The sequence below is a fragment of the Phoenix dactylifera genome, chromosome 6, assembly GCF_051530095.1.
Source record: "Phoenix dactylifera cultivar Ajwa chromosome 6, Ajwa_hap1_PhDact_Kaust_v1.1, whole genome shotgun sequence".
NCBI classification, from domain to species: Eukaryota; Viridiplantae; Streptophyta; class Magnoliopsida; order Arecales; family Arecaceae; genus Phoenix; species Phoenix dactylifera.
In genome coordinates, this window is record NC_143195.1 from 19,305,001 (window position 1) to 19,324,056 (window position 19,056).

A 19,056-nucleotide genomic window follows, 5' to 3' on the forward strand; every position below is an offset into this window, starting at 1 on the left:
CCTCGGAATCAATAAAACTGTGAGATCTGAATTTGTTTTCATTGTTCAATTCTTGCTTTGATGTCGAATGTCCTTATGTGCATATTTTCATGATTGTTTTCGTTTAATTACTAGGAGGCCTACTAGTTTATTATTCATTGCAATCTACTGCTAGGTTAGATATCAAATCCGTAATTGTTTGATCCCTCTAATCTGTGAAGCAACTAAGATCTAATAATTTGCTGCGTCAGAAATTTTCAGATCTTAGGAAGAATACTCGGCTAAATCAAATGCAACCGCTTGTGTTTGTGTTGTTTAGCTTCATCGATCTCTCTAATTCTTAAGGCTGCTACTAGATTAAACCTTTAGCGCTTGTCTTGGGTTGTTTAGTAGTTAGAGTTAATTAGATCGCTTGTTTTTAATTAACTACGACTAAGAAGAGATAGAAAAATATTTCTATCGGTGGACATTCAAAGTGCAAATTGATATCATTGCATCAATGATCAGTTGTAAAATTCCGATGGTGGATGTTGACTTAGACCAAGATTTGTTCTTTTGATTGATTTCAATACTTTAATCTGAATTCTTCTTTAGTTGTTTTATTGTTTTCGTTATACTCAAACCTCCCCCATCCTTGTTCAAGTAGCATAAAATTAGGCTAGATACTCTTCGTAGGAACGATCCTTACTCGCACTACTACATATATATTTTTAGGGGTATAGGTTTTATTTTTGGTTGCTTGCGACAGTCCATGAGGTCTTTCAAGAATTTTGTATAGGAGGGAATTTGTCGTATGGCATCGAGGAAAAGTATATTTATTTGAACAGTTTTAAAGACTTCCATTATTTCATCAAAGTTAGATTGTTTCTTGGAGTCCTGAAGTCTACTGGAAAAGGGAACCTTAGGTTTGTATGTTTCTATGGGTTCTTCCTTTTTTTCTGATTTATCCTGTTCTTGACCTCTCTTCTGAATAGGGTTTTTATCGGATTCATTTTTATTTTCTTTTTTATGTTCAGGAAGTTGGACTTTATTGTCCACTTGCTTGCCAGACCTTAAAGTGGTAATTGTCTGGACTTCATAGGTCGGATTTTCATTAGAATCGATTTGATACTGACCTCTTCGACCTTGATTCTGTTGTCTACTAGGGTTAGGCACTGATTGACTAGGTAGTTCACCTTTCTTCCTATCCCCTAGAGAGTTTGCTATTTGGCTTAGACTAACCTCAAGTTTTGCAATTGCTTGCGCATGGAATTGGTTACTCTGGGCTTGGGCTGTATTGGTCTGTTGTTGTTGCTTGATAAAATCTTATTGTTGTTTCATCATATTAGCCATCATGGTTTCTGTGAGACCCTGGAACTGGGTCCGGTCCATTTGACTGGCCCAGTCCCAAACCTTGACCTCACGTGCAACACACATGAGGCAACGGGATGGAATTCCTTCCATCCCGAAGAAGAAGGAAGCCCTATTTTTAGGGCTTCCTCTCCTTCTCCTTGAGGCCACCGAGGAGAGCCGCCACACCAAGAAGAGGGAGAAGGGGGGATCCTTCTTCCTTGGGCTGCCGGCCGAGAGAGAGGGGGAGAGAGAGAGAGAGAGAGCCGAGCAGCCACAGCACGGACGACCCTTTCCTCCTCCGTTTGCCGCCAGAGAAGAAGAAAAACGTCGAATCTTCGCCTGGGCTGAGGTAAGGTTCCTAACTTCATCTCTCTGTTAAACCATTTGAAAAAAAGAAAGAAAGAAAGAAAGAAAGAAAGAAGAAGAGAGGGAAGAGGGGACTTACCCGTGTGCGGCCGCGAGCGCCGCCAACGCTGCGGGTCCCCGCCGCGAGCTCTTCCTCTCTTGAGCTCTCTCTCTCCTCCATGGGAAGAAGAGAGGGTCAGTCGCTGCCCTTCCGAGCCCTCTCTTCTCCACGGGATGGAGAGAAGGCCGACCACCGCAAGTCGCGGGCACCGCCGACCGGCCGCCGGCGCCGCCGGCCTCTGGCCGCCACCCCTTTCGAGCCTCGGCATGGGGTCACATCTTCCCCTCCATGGTCGCGAGAGAAGAGGGGAAGAGAAAAAGAAGAAGAAGAAAAAAAAGAAAGGAGAGGAAGCTTCGGGAGGAGAAGGAAAAAGAAAAGGAAAGGAAAGAAAAGAAAAGAGAAGAAAAAAAAAGAAAAGAAAGAAAAAGAAAAGAAAGAAAGAAAGAAAATAATAATAATAAAAATAATAATAAAATAAAAGGAGGAGGGTGGTTTACGGGTATGAGCCCGAATCCGAACCCGAACTCGGGGTGCTAGACACTTCTGCAGGGTCGGCCCTGGAAGAATATTAAAATTTAAGTTATATTATATATTATGATTAATTTTAAAAGAAAATATGATTTTTGGATATTAGGTTCTGTGAGAAATTTGTGAGATTAATTGGATTTGTTGTGGATCGCGTTCAAGGTAAGTAATGAACTGCCTTCTCTAGACTCTTCATTTATATAATATTATTTTTGTATCGAATAAATTGTTAATGAATTTATATGTGATTCATGAATTTTACGAGATGTTGCTTTGAATGAAAAATGGATATGTGAATTGGAATAATATTTTTTGGACTATTGTTATATTACTGTTTTTGCATCGTATATGCATATTTAGATCGGATTATGATATATCTATTATGTTACAAAAGAATTTTGATGTACATCAGATTTAGAACTCTCAGCCTGGCTATGTTCTGGACCCTGCCAATAGAGGGTTATGCATTGGCAATTCTGGCCCCACCACAGGGTATAAGTGTGGTATTCTGGCCCACTCCGTAGGGTATAAGTGCGGTATTCTAGACCACTCCGCAGGGTATAAGTGTGATCGTAGCTAAAGGCCAATGAGATGAATATGATTTATTTTGAATCAGATTTATGATTATGTATATAAATATTTGAAAAATTCGAATTTTAATGAATTTGTGCTTGAAAAGGAATTGATTATGTTATTATGTTGATTCATCGTAATTTGTATTTATATTTTTATGTTATTATATGAATTGACTAGTTAAGGTGTTTATTACTTACTGGGCCGTCTAGGTTATTATACAATTTCTTGTTGTTTTACAGATTCTGAGAACTAACCTATCGGGGATTTAAAATAGAAGAGCGACTAGAAGAACTGAAGCACAAGTTATCTTAGATTAGGTTTTATTTAAATTGATGTTTTATCCTTATTGTTCCGCTGCGTATTTAGAACTGTGAGACTATATAATTTGGATCAGTCAATGGAGTAAGATTGCATTTATTTCAGTTGAATTATTTTAGATATATAGAAATAATTGAGATGTTTGGTTAAGATGCCTTGTATGCTCGTGGGGAGAGTTTCCTGCGGGTGTGCGGCGATTGGCGCGGACCCCCGGCTCGCGATCTCGGGCTGGGGGCGTGACAACTTTTATGGTATCAGAGCATAATTGGATAAATTATGAGATAAGAAAATCTGACATGACATGAGTGTAGGTGGGTAGACACTAGGGACATTGGGACGTTAGTTTATGATAATTGTAGCAACCATTCTATGTACTTGTAACGAACTGGTAAGCTTATTATTGGCATGTTGCTATCTGATAGACATAGATCAGGATGCCTCCACGTCGGACGAGAAAGTCTACTCGCAGAGCTACTAATAAGGCACCCAACCCGCAAAATGACAGCACGCCCCAACAAGTTAGTAACACCCCTCAGCAGGAGAGAGTCGTCAATCCTGCTAGTGATACTCAGACAGGACAATAAGAACCGGGCCTAGGCCAGGTTATGCAGACCATAGTGGGCCTTATGCAGATGCAACAGCAGGTGCAACAGCAGTTGCTCCAACAACAAGCGCAGTTGCCCCAGACACAACCACAGCAAGGGCGAGGGGAACAGTGTGAACAGCGTAGCAGTATAGCTGAATTTAAGAGGCTGGCTCCTCTAGCTTTCAAAGGGACTACAGAATCATTGGAAGCAGACAATTAGCTTACAGAGATGGAAAAAGCATTTGCTGTCTTGAGATGCCAGGATGATGAAAAGATTTTGTTTGCATCATACATGATGCAAGGTGAGGCATTCAACTGGTAGCTGATGTTGGAACATAAATATGAGCAGGATAGGGAGCCACTCACTTGGGAAAAATTTCGAGGAGCATTTTATGATAAGTATTTTCTTTGGAGTGTAAGGATGCAAAAAGAGCATGAGTTTATTCATCTAAAGCAAAGAAATATGACTGTTGCAGAATACGAGGCTAAATTTATCGAGCTAAACAAATTTGTTCCAAAGTTAGTCGAGGATGAGCTAGATCGAGCGCATAAATTTGAGATGGGACTAAAGACTGAAATTAGAAAATAAGTGGTACCTTATGAATTGACTACCTATGCAGTTGTGGTAAATAAGGCTTTAATAATTGAAAGAGAAGTTAATGATGAACGGTTGGAAAGGGAAAGAAATCAAAAGAAGAGGAACAGATCGAATGAATTTCAGGGGCAGAGCAATAAAAACGCCAAAAGTTCAAACAAGAAATCCACGAGTGACAACCTTAAGCAGATGAATATCAATAAATGTTTCAGATGTGGTAAGGCTCATGCTGACCAGGATTGCCATTGGAACACCGGTGCCTATTTTAGATATGGTAAGATAGATCATAAAATTGCAGACTGCCCACAAAGAAATGAGAATAGATCTACTCAGGCAATGGAAGGAAGCCAGGGGCCAAAGACTCAAGGAAGAGTATTTGCACTTACACAGCAAGATGCACAGGCTTCTGATGTGTTGACAACAGGTATTAATCTAGTTCCAATATTTATTTCTATTTATTGTCTAACCATACCCACTGCTCTTTGTTAGATAACTCATTATACTGCTAGAAAAGATTAAATAGTTACATAACATTTTTGATTAGTTGTCAAAAGAAGAATATGAACTTTTAAATTTTGAAAGTGTTCACACGGATTAAGACATAATAATGAATGTACCAATAAGCAAGTAATTCTAGGAAAAAAAAATCTAGACTTGACATGGGTATGTTGAGGTTTAAATCAGTGTGTGCAGAGGAAGTGTGGTGAATGGAATTATTTGACATTGGTCAGACAAGATGACTTTGATTTAAAAAATGTTATGACTTGATTTGAAAGAAGTATTTTCTACTCTTGAATTGCATGTACGAAAATTTCGTGGACGAAATTTTTTTTAGGTGGGGAGAATATGAGACCCTGGAACTGGGCCCGATCCATTTGACCGGCCCAGTCCCAAACCTTGGCCTCCCGTGCAACGCACGCGAGGCAACGGGATGGAATTCCTTCCATCCCGAAGAAGAAGGAAGCCCTATTTTTAGGGCTTCCTCTCCTTCTCCTTGAGGCCACCGAGGAGAGCCGCCACACCAAGAAGAGGGAGAAGGGGGGATCCTTCTTCCTTGGGCTGCCGGCCGAGAGAGAGGGAGAGAGAGAGAGAGAGAGCCGAGCAGCCACAGCATGGATGACCCTTTTCTCCTCCGTTTGCCGCCAGAGAAGAAGAAAGCCACCAGATCTTCGCCGGGGCTGAGGTAAGGTTCCTAACTTCATCTCTCTATTAAACCATTTGAAAAAAAAAAGAAAGAAAGAAAGAAGAAGAGAGGGAAGAGGGGACTTACCCGTGTGCGGCCGCGAGCACCGCCAACGCTGTGGGTCCCCGCCGCGAGCTCTTCCTCTCTTGAGCTCTCTCTCTCCTCTATGGGAAGAAGAGAGGGTCAGTCGCCGCCCTTCCGAGCCCTCTCTTCTCCATGGGTCGGAGAGAAGGCCGACCACCGCAAGTCGCAGGCACCGCCGACCGGCCGCAGGCGCCGCCGGCACTGCCGGCCTCTGGCCGCCACCCCTTCCGAGCCGCGGCATGGGGTCGCATCTTCCCCTCCATGGTCGCGGGAGAAGAGGGGAAGAGAAAAAGAAGAAGAAGAAAAAAAAGGAAGGAGAGGAAGCTTCGGGAGGAGAAGGAAAAAGAAAAAGAAAGGAAAGAAAAGAAAAGAGAAGAAAAAAAAAAGAAAAGAAAGAAAAGAAAAGAAAGAAAGAAAGAAAATAATAATAATAAAAATAATAATAAAATAAAAGGAGGAGGGTGGTTTACGGGTATGAATCCGAATCCGAATCCGAACCCAGGGTGCTAGACACTTCTGCAGGGTCGGCCCTGGAAGAATGTTAAAATTTAAGTTTTATATATATTATGATTAATTTTAAAAGAAAATATGATTTTTGGATATTAGGTTCTGCGAGAAATTTGTGAGATTAATTGGATTTATTGTGGATCGCGTTCAAGGTAAGTAATGAACTGCCTTCTCTAGACTCTTCATTTATATAATATTATTTTTGCATCGAATAAATTGTTAATGAATTTATATGTGATTTATGAATTTTACGAGATGATACTTTGAATGAAAAATAGATATATGAATTGGAATAATATTTTTTGGACTATTGTTATATTACTGTTTTTGCATCGTATGCATATTTAGAACGGATTATGATATATCTATTATCTTACAAAAGAATTTTGATGTGCATCAGATTTAGAACTCTCAGCCTGGCTATGTTCTGGACCCTGCCAATAGGGGGTTATGCATTGCCAATTCTGGCCCCACCACAGGGTATAAGTATGGTATTCTGGCCCACTCCGCAGGATATAAGTGCGGTATTCTGAACCACTATGCAGGGTATAAGTACGGTTCTGTTTCTGGCCTAGCAACAGGGTATAAGTGTGGTCGTAGCTAAAGGCTGATGAGATGAATATGATTTGTTTCGAATCAGATTTATGATTATGTATATAGATATTTGAAAAATACGAATTTTAATGAATTTGTGCTTGAAAAGGAATTGATTATGTTATTATGTTGATTCATCATAATTTGTATTTATATTTTATGTTATTATATGATAGTTAAGGTATTTATTACTTACTGGGATGTCTAGCTCATTATACAATTTCTTGTTGTTTTACAGATTCTGAGAACTAACCTATCGAGAATTTAAAATGGAAGAGCGACTAGAAGAACTGAAGCACAAGTTATCCTAGATTAGGCTTTATTTAAATTAATGTTTTATCTTTATTGTTCCGCTGCGTATTTAGAACTGTGAGACTATATAATTTGGGTCAGTCAATGGAGTAAGATTGCATTTATTTCAGTTGAATTATTTTATATATATATATATATAATTGACATGTTTGGTTAAGATGCCTTGCATGCTCGTGGGGGGAGTTTCTTACGAGTGTGCGGCGGTTGGTGCGGACCCCCGGCTCGCGATCTCGGGCCGGGAGCGTGACAGTTTCTAATGGTGAAGGTTGCTGTGGGATAGGGGCATTATAAGGAGGTACAGATGGAACTAAAGGTTGGTTTATTTGTGATGGACCTATCCTGGGGAAGTTGTTCTGAAAACCTGGGGAACCACCTTGATGCTGAATAGGTTCGTTCTGCTTATATGAGAAATTTGGATAGAACCTATTATCAGGGTGGTAAACTGGGCTGAATGATTTGGGAGTGGGCTTCTTAAAGGCACTATATGAATTTAGAGCATTTGCTTGCTCGGCCTTTATGGTGGGCAGATTAGGGCAGCACTCCACTAGATGCTCAGAACTGTTATACAAGATACATAAGCCCTGTGGCTCGTGTTCCACTTTTATGATGGGATTTGACTCTTTGTATGAACTTGAATTAGTGAAAACAGTGAAAGCATCAAACTTTTTACTTAACTTGTTCATCCCATTCACCAGATTGGACATGACATTTTTTAGTTCTGGATCTGTTTTTATTCCGTAGGTACTTAGTTCTCTAGATCCGAACTCATCTCTATTTACTTCTTCACCATAGCTACTCCAATTTTGGGCGTTCTCGGCTAAGTCAACAAGAAATTCATAGACTTGATCCGGGGTTTGGTTCATGAACCTACCCTTGTGCATGGACTCGATCATGTTTCTATGTGCCGGAGGTAGTTCTTTATAAAAGAAGTGGACCAGATCAGCCTTATCAAGCCCATGGTGCGGGCACTTGACCAAAAGATCATGGAATCTTTTCCAAAGTTGGAAAAATTCCTCCTCAGATTTTTCTCTAAAAGTTCTGATGGCATCCTTAATTTTTTCAGTTTTTACCGTGGGATAGAACTTAGCCATGAACTTCCTAAATAGTTGTTCCCATGATGTGATGAAATTTGAAGCAAGGGAATACAGCCATGCAGCAGCACGATCCTCTAAAGTCATGGGAAACAACCTTAATTTAATACCCTCTTCATCTAAGTTTTGATTTCTAAATGTTTGACAGATTGTCAAAAATTTGTTTAGATGAATGTAGGGTTGTTCACTCCCGAACCCATGAAACTTGGATAACATGTTTATTGTTGCAGCCCGAATCTCGAATTGGGCTGCATTATTAATTGGTAATACTATGCAAGTAGGGGGACTAGCAGATGCGGGTGCAAACAACTCATTCAAAGTTCTAATATCCATTGTAGAGATTGACGGTTGGTTTACAGTTCGCCGGTTGTGATGAAAAGTTCTGTCAATCTCAGGATCAAATGGGGTTAACTTATCCCTTAATGACCTTCTACCATGCATACATTATCAACAATTCATTAGATTTGATTTTTAAAATGAACGAAATCCTAAGAGAAAAGAAGAAGGGCTAGACCAAGATGACCATAATTAACACCACACAACAGATTGGCTCTTTAATCTTGAGATTAACGAATGTTTAGTAGCTTTTAATCTAGTTGCACAGAGATTAATCAGGTTAAAAAGTTTCTGAAATTCTCTCCTAGATTAGACAGCTCCTAATCTTCCTTTCAGATTAAGCTTGAGCTTACCAGTTAAGCGATCCAGTAACCAGTGACCAGAAAAGTCCTGGGGTGTGTGGTGTTGCCAGAAAGGATACACCGATACCACAATACTCGTAACAGTTCTCACTGTTGCAAAACTTTCCTAGACATCACCAATTACTAAATTCTCACTGGAGTGGCTTTCAGCCGCTTCTTTCCCAGAGCCTAATTGAGCTCGAAAACTCTAAGGCCAACGTCTAATTGATTTTAATTTAATTTGGCTTAGGATATGTATGCAAGGTGGTGATTTTTGGGCTAAGGACAGGTAATGACTTCCCGACCTTATTTTTTTAATGGTTTTTGCCCTTAAATTATTTTATGCAAATGCTTAATACTAAATGCAACAAATAATCAATGATTTTTTCAAAAGTTTATGGAATGTCATTAGGTTGTATTGATTAAATGAGCAAGCAGATTTTTTTTCTTTTTTTATTATTTTTATATTTATTTTTCTTTAAATCTTTTTTTTTAATTTTATGTTTTTTAAAAAAAATTTATATAAAAATAACTTGAATGTAAACTAAAAACTAATCCTTGTGCGTCAGTCAATCTCCGAATGCCCGTTGAATAAGCTCTGAAGATTATTCCATGAGGAGCCCCAATAGAGGTATGATAATCTCGGAGGATTGCACCCTATCAATTACTAGCAAAAATAATTATTTTTTAAATTTTTTGATTTAATTAATTTTTTTAAAATTTAAATTTCAAATTTCGAAATTTAGAATTCAAATTTTGAATTTAAATTTTTAAATTTTAGAATTTTGGAATTTTTTATTTCTAAATTATTATTTTTTTGAATTTTAATTTTTTTCAAAATTTTAAATCCCGAATTTTAAATTTCTGAATTTAATAGCTACGAAATTATTAACTAAAAATAATCAAAATAAGAAACATTAATAAAAATAATAAAAAAAACTTACTACCGGAGTGCGTTCACTTCGGACATCCAAAATTCGATTTGATCTTCGTGATCGTTCTTGCTTCTCGATTTGCCTCCCTGGCAACGGCGCCAAAATTTTGTTGTCCGATTTCTGTTTACCTAAAAATATGCTAAACAGGTCGTTGTTAGAACCGACAAATAAAGTTTTAAATTAATTTTTACTCTTATCTGTTCTACTCGAAGAATAGTGTTCGTAAGAGGTCGATCCACAGGGAGGCGATTGGAGTTGCATAAAAATTAAAACATTCACTCGGATTCAAAATCGATTTTTGAATGGTAGAAGAAAAACATTACTTTGAGGATGTTAAATGATTCTCTAGTCTACCAGAGAAGGTTTTCCATTTGAAAATAATGAAAAGACAAATACTTGGAATAGAAGAGCATTTATAAATTTAATAAAATATTTAACTATTCAAAGGAAAACTTTGGCATGGATGAAAACAGTGCTTAGGAAGATTGAAGCCTGGAACATAGACTGCATAAAAGAAAATTTCATATATTGCAACTAAAGCAAGAATTCTTGAATGCATAAAATAAACTGCAGGAATTAAACTTAACCTAAAACATGATTTTCCTTTTGATTTCCTTTCTTCTCTCCCAAACCGAGCCCTCTCCCCTGTTCTTCTCTTTTCTGTGGACCCGCCGGCCACCCCTGTTACATGGCCTCCACCCCGCACCGAGAGCTCCCCTCCTCCTTCCTTTCTCCTCCCTTAAATAGGTCGCCCACCCTTGTTTGGCCAGCGATGGATCCCCTGATGGAGGGGTAACGGACGCTCGTGCGCTTGCGGAAGAGGGGTCGTCCAGGATGCGTGATCGATGGGAGGATCACGGATGCGGTGCTTGGGGGATCCGATTGCTGGGACACGAAGCGAACGCTTGATTTGTGGAGCTGGATACGGACAGGAGAAGAGGAGCTGGGAGGAGGACGAATGGCTGCGTGGAGCGCGGAGGTGACTCAGATGAAGGGCTGGCCGCGGGATCGACGGGAGGAGCCGATCATGGCTTGATGGGCGCTGGGAGATTGCAGTTGGGACTCCGGGAGAGACGCGGATGCTTCACGGGCGGGTGGATGGCTGTGAGGGAAGTTGGGGACGCGCTGGGAAAACGTCATTCACGGACGCGGTGCTTGGGGGCGATCTGTGAGGCGGGATCACGGGAAGGAGGGGCTGGCCGCTGGGATTCCGGGATGAAAGGGGATTCGGAAGAGCTGGCACTGAAGCTTGGATGCGGAGGAGGCCGGACGGGATGATGGCGTGATCCGAGGTTTGGACGCGATCTGTGAGGTGGCTCCTTGATGGCTGGGAAAGAGAGGAAATGGGAGGCTGGAGTTCTGGATGGGATGCTGGCATGGCTCGATTGATCGTGGGACCATTTCTTCTCCCTTGATGAAGCTGGAGATCGCATGAGATGCTCATTGTGACTTGATGCTTGGGCTCGCGTGATCTCACGGGATGAGATACGCGGAGACTGATTTGGAAGGATGTGGTCGGTCGGGATTTCATGCATGCATGGCAGCTGAGGAATTTGTTGAGCTCGGGCTGCCGGGCATTGGGCTCAAACCCAATGTTATTGGGTTTCCTGGATTACTTGCACTTAAACACAAATACAACGTTAATTAATTAATTTTATCATTAATGATTAACTATAATACTAATTAAGATGGTACGACGATTGCACTTTTGTGCTCTCATCAATTACAAGTTAAAATCCTATTAAATTTATTTACATCTGAAGAGAATTACAAGACATTCATAGCTTTAATGTTGAGCTGAGCCATTTTTTTATCAAACTTATCCCATTCACCTTCGGGCATAGGAAAGTGCATACCATCAGTCAATTTTGTGGGTGTATGTGGTCCATTGATTATGATACTCCACATAGAATAATCGAGTGCTTAGATAAAAATTTCATGCATGCTTTCCAATAAGTGTAGTTGTTGCCATTAAAGAGAGAAGGTCTATTAGTAGATTGTCCCTCGACAAGATGATCCAATCGGGGCTGCTATAAATCTTTTACTCTTGATAGTTAGGTCAATAAGGGGCTAGAGTACTAAGCACTTATACCACTTATTTTCTAGCTATGCAGCCCAAGAGAGAAGAGTGAATTGTGTTTTTCAAAAATTTATGAGCTATAAGTGCAGTGGTACAATAACTTTGTAGTGAAGTGCACAATGCACACAATTAGAATACTATAATTACAAGAGATTTAAAGTGGTTTGGTGTCAAACCCAACACCCACATCCACTCCACATGCTTCCTACTTGAAAATTCCAATCCACAAATCATCTGCAAAAGATTATAATGTCGGATACTACCAACCAGACAATCCTAGATCTTCCAAGCTAATCACTTATTTTTCAAGCACGGGCATATTGGGAACCCCGCCCATGCCGCTGATAATTTAAAAAAATCAGATGGCAGCGGAAGAGGCATGTGCGGGATCGACGTTGATCTCATGAACGTTGTTTCATGAACCGTTCGTAGATAGATAAGGATTAAAAACTTTTTAAACTAATTTGAAGATCAGATCTTCATCTTGTGCGGGTAGATGATCACCGCAAATCTGAGTTCGTGGTTTTAGGAAGAGTGTTCGCTTGAAGCCGTTCAAGTGTCCGGCCTCTACGGGTATCCACACGAAGCAGAGATCCGATCAAAGCTCTCTAGTCTTCCCGGGGTGCTAGCTCCCTTGCAAAGACTTCTTTTGATGGCTGATTTCCTCCCTTTCAATCAACCCTTGATTGTGCTTGGGAGGAGAAAGAAGAAGGATGAAACTTGAAGATGAATCAAAGCCCTTGCAGCCTACTTCCTTTTCCCTGCGTTGGAAGGAGGAAGAGAGGAGGAGGAGGTCGCCAATGGCTTCTTCTTTTCTTCCCTTTGCTTGCGGCTGAACCAAGGAAGGGAGAGGGGTGGCCACGGCACAAAGGAAGAGGGCTTCTATCCTTTCAGGGCGCCGGCCCCTTGTTCCTCTTTTAAACCCATCTAGGGCTCCTACAATTTAGGAGCCCTAGAGTTATTTCCTAAGAGGGGGCGCCGGCCCCCTCTCTTCATGCCGCACCAAGGAAGCAAAAGGGGAGGGGCTTGCGCCCCTCCCTCTTGGTAAACCCTAATCCACATTTAGTAGGGTTTGGAATGCCCTAATGTGGTCAAGCCCTAATCCAATTAGGCTTAGCCCAAGGGTGAACCAATTTGGATCCAATCTAGGTAAGTCCTAATCTAATTAGAACTTAAATCAATTTTGACTCAATTGAACTCTTCAATCCTAATCCAATTAGGAGTCTTATTGATTCATTAGATTAATAATTAATTGTGACTTAAGAAACCCTAATCCAAATTAGGACATTTTTAATTTTAGTCCTAATCCAATTAGGACTCTAATTGAATCCGAAGTCCTAATCCAATTAGGATTTCTAGGAATCCTATTCTAAGTAGAAATCCAAAGATGAATTCAAAATCCTAATCTAATTAGGATTGTAGGAATCCTATTCCAAGTAGGAATCCCAGTCCTACTCCAAATAGGATTCCCAGTCCTAAACCAATTAGGACTCTAGAAATCCTACTCCAAGTAGGATTTGTGTTTTAAGTCCAATTAATCAATTCTCATTCCTTCTTCAACTTCTTATCAATCGAATTGATTACTCGTGATTCATAATCACTTTTCAAACATCGGATCGGTCAATACTTCTAGTGTGTGTGACCCCATAGGTTCTATTCTGACTGGTAGTGAGATATATTGCGATCTCTATCACAATATCATTGAAAACTTCTTTCAATGGGTTGGAACGATTCCAACTCAACTCATTAGGATTTATCGATCATCGAGACAATCCCTATGAGTCCCACCATCCACCAGTGACACCTAGCAGCATGTAGTGGCTACCTAGCAGAATAGAATGGTGAACCTCTAGGTGCAGTTATTATGTGATAGAGTCCTTCTATCGTGGATCCCTACAGGACGGAGGTCATGGACAACTCGTCAAACCCCATCGTCTGTCATATGTCAAGATTTATTCGACTTAAGTTCGAGAGCGGAGAACTCTTTCTCTACTGTGCAATCTGCCCGGCCGAGGTCTTACGAACTCAGTCTTATAAATCACATAGGATCTCTCCTTATCTATCAAGGTCGATAGATTCCTTATAGGTGCATACCCTACTCCTACAGTGAATCTACTGCAGCCAATCTTACACTGCATGGACCCATATGACTAGAGACCATGTATGTGTGTAGTCAAACTACAATAACCTCACTGTGAGTGGCCGAAGCACCGCAGGTCAAAGGACCAGTCACACTACTGCAACATCAAGCAAGTCACTGACGAGTGGATAGACATCCAAGTGACTTCTTGTATTGGTCACGCTCAGTACCCTTGTTCTTAACAAGCACCTGCACTATTACTTTAGTGTCGCCACACTGTGGACTCGAGTTTCGTCCATCCATAAGGAAAGTAATGTGTGCACTGATCTCATCGGATCAATCACCGCCCTCGTGATGATCCATTGATCAGGAGCATTCAGAAATTAATCACCAATGATGCATGGCTCAAATTCTTAACTCTTAAGAATATGCATCATCTTATTAATTCTTGAACGATTCATAGACACATAAACAATATGAATGAAAAAGATGCCTTTTATTTATTCAATAATAAAGTCAAATACAAATTATGTCCCAGAATTAATAATGTGTCAGCCAAAAATTGGCTTCTAGGGCATACATCTAACAATCTCCCACTTGCACTAAAGCCAATCAGTCATATATCTTAGTCCCATCTTCTCAAGGTGGGCTTCAGTCTTTTGCTGACTTAGCTGTTTAGTGAATGGGTCTGCCACGTTGTCCGCGGAGTCTACTCTCTGCACTTCGACATACTTCTTCTCAACATAGTCGCGTATGAGGTGGAAGCGCCGCTCTATGTGCTTGGACTTCTGATGAGACCTTGGCTCCTTAGTGAGAGCTATAGCGTCATTATTATCGCAGTAGAGTGTTATGGCATCTGATGACATTACATCCAATTCCGCAATAAATTTCTTGAACCAGAAGCCTTCCTTAGCAGCTTCAGAGGCGGTGATGTATTCGGCTTCCATAGTAGAATCAGCAATGATCGGTTGTTTAGAACTCTTCTAATTCACCGTACCACCATTGCACAAGAACACATATCCAGATGTTGACTTCCTATCATCGACATCAGTCATGAAGTCTGAATCTATGTACCCTTCTACCTTTAACTCTGATGATCCTCCAAAGACTAAGAATAAATCTTTAGTTCTTCTCAAGTACTTAAGAATATTCTTCACAGCTGTCCTGTGTTCTTCACCTGGATTCGACTGATATCTGCTTGTGACACTCACAGCAAGAGCTATATCAGGTCGTGTACATAGCATGGAATACATGAGGCTCCCTATTGCCGATGCATAAGGGATCTTGCTCATGCGTTGAATCTCTTCAGATGTGTTGGGGCACATCTTCTTGGAGAGATGAATTTCATGTCTTAGGGGTAAGAGACCCCTTTTAGAGTTTTCCATGCTGAACCTTTTTAGCACTTTCTCTATGTACATCTTCTATGATAGGCCAAGCATCCTTTTAGATCTATCTCTATAGACCTTAATTTCCAAAATATAGGATGCTTCCCCAAGGTCTTTCATGGAGAATTCTTTTGACAACCAGACCTTAACCGAGATTAGCATGGGAATATCATTCCCTATCAGGAGGATGTCGTTCACATACAGTACGAGAAATACGATAGCGCTCCCACTAACCTTTTTGTAAACACACGGTTCCTCTTCATTTTTGATGAAATCAAATGTTTTGATTGCGTCATCAAAACGAGTGTTCCAACTCTGAGATGCTTGCTTTAGTCCATAAATGAACCTTTGCAGCTTGCAGACCTTGTGATCTCCATCACTGGAAGTGAAACCCAAAGGCTGTTCCATATAGATATCTTCTTCAAGATATCCATTTAGGAAAGCAGTTTTCACATCCATTTGCCAGATTTCATAATCATGAAATGCTGCAATGGCAAGCAATGTTCAGATGGATTTTAGCATGGCTACAGGTGAAAAGGTCTCCTAATAGTCAATGCCTTCGCGTTGACTATATCCTTTCACCACCAGCCTTGCTTTATAGGTCTCTACCTTTCCATCCGAACCTATCTTCCTTTGTAGATCAATTTACATCCAATAGGTACAATACCTTCTGGTGGATCTACTAAGGTCCAGACTTGGTTGGAATGCATGGAGTCTAATTCTGACTTTATAGCTTCCAACTATTTCTCGGAATCGATATCAGATATCGCCTCGTTGTAGGTTTTGGGATCCTGTACGTGATCCCTATCTCCCACTAGGAACATTTTCTCAGTATCCTCTTCTAGTATACCTAAGTATCTATCAGGAGGATGGGAGACCCTACTTGATCTGCGAGGTGGTTGAGGGACATCGTGTACTGGCTCTGTATTAATGGGTTCGATAGGATCCATGACTCGTTGCTTTTCAGAGACTTTCTCTTCAAGCTTAATTTTCCTCCCACTGCCTCTATCAAGGATAAACTGGTTTTTCAAGAAGATGACATGACGGCTCACAAACACATTGTGCTCCTCTGAGACGTAAAAAATTGTATCCTAATGACTCTTTAGGATATCCTATAAAACGAGCACTTATGGTCCTAGCCTCTAGTTTGTCCGCCTGTAATCTTTTGACGTGGGCTGGACATCCCCAAATCTTGAGATGACCAAGACTTGGTTTCTTACCATGCCATATCTCATACGGTGTGGTAGGAACGGATTTAGAGGGAACTCTATTAAGTAGATATACTGCGGTAAGTAAGGCATCTCTCCAAAGAAACATCGGTAGATCAGTGAAGCTCATCATGGACCGGACCATATCCAATAGAGTCCGATTTCTCCTCTCTGACACCCCGTTGAGTTGAGGTGTACCCGGAGGAGTCCATTGTGAGACTATGCCATTGTCCTTGAGATAGTCCTGGAATTCTCCACTAAGGTATTCTCCTCCTCGATCTGATCGAAGAGCCTTAAGAGGTTTTCCAGTTTGTTTTTCTACTTCATTTCTGAACTCTTTGAATTTTTCGAAAGATTCAGATTTGTGTCTCATAAGATACACATACCCATACCGTGAATAATCATCGGTAAAGGTAATGAAGTATGAATAACGTCCCCTGGCTAGCACATCGAATGGGCCACATACATCTGTATACCAGGGTAAGTATTTCAGTGGTCCTCTCCCCATGTCCTACAAAGGGCAATCTGGCCATTTTTCCTTGAAGACAGGACTCGCAAACTGGATATGACTCGGAAGTCAATGAGCCAAGAGGCCCATCTTTATCCATTTTGTTCATTCTGTCCTCTCCAATATGGCCAAGCCTAAGGTGCCACAAATACTTTTGGTTTATCTCATCCCTGGATCTTTTGGATCCTTTGGCACTCACTTCTTGCTCAGACATATTTATAGATACATCCATATGCAAATGATAGAGACTGTCAATCATAAAACCACGTGCGACTATTTTATTTCTGAAATAAATAGAACAGCAGTCTTTGTCAAATGTAAAAACATGACCTTCCTGTGCTAGACATGAAACAAAAATCAAATTTCTGCTAGCAGCAGGTACATAATAGCAGTCTCTAAGTAATAAACTAAAACCAGACGGTAGTCGCAGATGGTAGGTGCCCACAGCCACAGCAGCAACTTTTGCCCCGTTGCCAACCCGAAGGGTTACCGCACCTTCCGCCAGCCTTCTACTTTCCTTTAGACCCTGCATGGTAGTGCACAGATGAACACTAGAACCAGAATCTATAACCCAACTAGAAGTAGAAGAAACCGTTAGATTAGTTTCAATTATGAGCAAGTCTATACCTTCTGAAGGTGTGTCACCTTTCTTGTTCTTCAGACTCTCGAGGTATGAAGGACAGTTTCTCTTCCAGTGGCCGTCGACATTGCAGTGGAAACATTTTCCTTTGTCATTAGCCTTTTTCTTTTGAACTTCCTTCTTTGACTTCTTGTCTTTCTTCTGCTTCTTAGCAGGCTTCTTTTTCTTCCAAGCAGACTTTCTCTTGGAACCAGAAGTCAACTCAGCAGCAAGGACATTGCCCCTTGAACCTTTCAAGGCTCCCTCAGCAGTTACCAACATATTTATCAGTTCAGTCTTAGTGCATTCAATCTTATTCATGTGGTAGTTTACTATAAACTGACCAAATGAATCAGAAAGGGATTGAAGGATCAGATCAACTTGCAATTCCTTGTGCATGTTTATACCGAGCTTCTCAAGCTCCTCAAGGTCCTTGATCATAGTCAGACCGTGATCATGGACTGACTGCCCTTCGCGCATCTTTGTCTTGAAGAGCCTCTTGGACACTTCAAAACGAGCTGTGCGACTCTGCTCACCATACAACTCTTGCAGGTGTGCTAGTATGTCCCTAACAGTCTTGAGATTCTCATGCTGGCATTGGAGTTCATTGGACATGGATGCCATCATATAGCACTTGACTCTAATGTCATCATCCATCCACTTTTGATGCATCTGTCGCTGAACATCAGTAGGACGTGCTGGTAGTGTGGGGATATCTGAATCGAGTATGTAGCCTATTTTCTCACAGCTCAAAACAATTTTGAGATTTCTAAGCCAGTCCTTGTAATTTGTACCGGTCAATCGGTTGGTCTCAAGAATACGGGTCAAAGGGTTTGAGGCTGACATTATGATCTGCAGAGAGTAAAGATTCTAGTTAGACTTTTGTACTTGATCCTTAATCTGTTCTAAGAACTTTTAGAACGAATGTACCTCCCACTATTTTTTCAAATTTCTCACACTCCCCTGATAGGAAAACGGAAGTCCTACACGACAGGGTTTCTAGTGGGTACTGTGGTTCCACCGATTTACATGCCACCTCACCTAACAGTCATTGGTGATGCATAGATTGATGAATGTACAACTCTTGTACAATGCTTCTCAAGCATGTTGCAGTGCAACTTGGTCTCTAAGCCATGAAAACCTCACCTAACAGTTATTGGTCCCATTTCTTAGTTAAGTCAGACCCACCGTATAACCGTAGGAATAAAGTCGTCATTGGGTCCTCACCTAACAGTTATTGGTGCCCAACCCCACCTTTACCCTACAACATCTCATGTCTATAGAGAGGTCCAGCCCCCCGATGCAACTTGCCCACTGTATCCAGCCGAGACAAATCAACATCAGAAAGACCTTAGCAGCTCTACTACAGTGGAAGACCTATTGACTTAATATTGGTTAATCAGGTCTTAGTGTTTGCAACTTGAGCTCTTCATAAGAGGTAATCGAACAATTGGCCAGGTAAGCAGGTGGGAGGCT

General features: G+C 40.9%; 1 long non-coding RNA gene across 1 annotated transcript in view; it reads left to right on the forward strand.

Annotated features, from left to right (window-relative positions):
• Nucleotides 1-6,950, forward strand: part of LOC149753336 (uncharacterized) — a 59,899-nt gene extending 52,949 nt beyond the window's left edge. Inside the window, exon 3 of the long non-coding RNA XR_016395664.1 lies at nucleotides 6,924-6,950. This is a non-coding gene — a long non-coding RNA (uncharacterized LOC149753336). The remainder of the gene's footprint in view (nucleotides 1-6,923) is intronic.
• The last annotated feature ends 12,106 nt before the right edge of the window (nucleotides 6,951-19,056 follow it).